The sequence below is a fragment of the Pteropus vampyrus genome, unplaced genomic scaffold (assembly GCF_000151845.1).
Source record: "Pteropus vampyrus isolate Shadow unplaced genomic scaffold, Pvam_2.0 Scaffold100, whole genome shotgun sequence".
NCBI lineage: Eukaryota > Metazoa > Chordata > Mammalia > Chiroptera > Pteropodidae > Pteropus > Pteropus vampyrus.
Genome location: NW_011888881.1, coordinates 1649843 through 1651106, shown reverse-complemented (window position 1 = coordinate 1651106; position 1264 = coordinate 1649843).

Below are 1264 nucleotides of genomic sequence, written 5' to 3'. Positions count from 1 at the left end.
AGGGAACAGCGAGTGCACAGGGTCCGAGTGGGAAGAGAATCTCGACAAGGCTGAAAACAGCGGGCAGCGTGGGCGGAGGGGCGCGGGCAAGGGCGCGAGCTGGGGGCGGGGCTGAGACGTGAGCGGGACTCGCCCCACGAGAGTGACGCGGAGCCGGCAAAGGTCTGGCTTGTGTCCCCAACGGGCCTTTCTTTTGTGATGCCCGCTGGGAAAGGGGAGGCTGGGAGGGGTGACTTGGGGGACAGGAGTGGAAACGGAGAATTTCGTCCGAGCTGCGCTTTGCTCCTGGGGCCTGTGACACATCCCAGCAAGCTGCTGGGTGGGCCGCCCGTCAACCAGTAGCTCGACACTGCAGAGCAGTCAGTTATTTCAGGAGGTGAGGGGGAGACAGGGGAAGGATGGGGGTGCCAGAGAGAAGAAAGTGGAGGGAGTCGGTATCGCAAACACAATGTCACTTCCATCTGCCACAGGGAGAGCCAGCCAGATCTAGAGAATATGATAATGGCGGCTGACAAAAGCTTGAACTTGATTCAAAGTTTTCATCACGCAGAATAAAGACCTTTCCTCTTCCTTCTCCTGCAACACCCTCCCCCCCCCCAAAAAAAAACCAGCACAAGGAAAGTGTGAAGCAAAAAACCCAATTCCATTCTTCCGCAAAACCCAGCCCCATCTCCCCAAGCTGCAGTAATGAAGCTGGGAAGAGGCTGGAGGGTGGGGCCGGACAGATGGCAGGAAGGGGACCCTGTGTCTGCAGAGGGAGCACCAGTGAGAAGCAAGGGGACCGGCCCCGCAGAAACTGAGCCGGCTCGGGAAGCCACGATGCCACCGCAGGGCACGTCGCTGCCCAACCTGGAGCAGGGACAAGGGGCTCCAGGGGCTGAGGGCGGCCGTGAGGACCGGGAGTGGCGGATCACGCTCTGTCCACCGCAGGGAGACACACCGCGGCTTCCGGAGGAGGAGGAAGAGGGCTCAGGAAATGCGACAAAGGAGCCGAGCGAACAGGAACAGCGGGATCACCCCCAACTCCGGGGGAGCGGCATAAGGAGAGCCGTGTGTCTTCAGCTCGACGGTGAGAAATGTTTACAGAGTCATAGAAGTCTAAGACCGAAAATGACCTCGGCCAAAAAAAATAAATCAATAAAAGGTGGTGGGGGGGAGATCACTCTAATGGGAGGAGAAACGGGAATGTGCCAGAGAGCTGAGCTCACCTGTAACAGCAGGGAGTCGAGGGATGAACTGAAAACAGATTAATCTACAGACACCG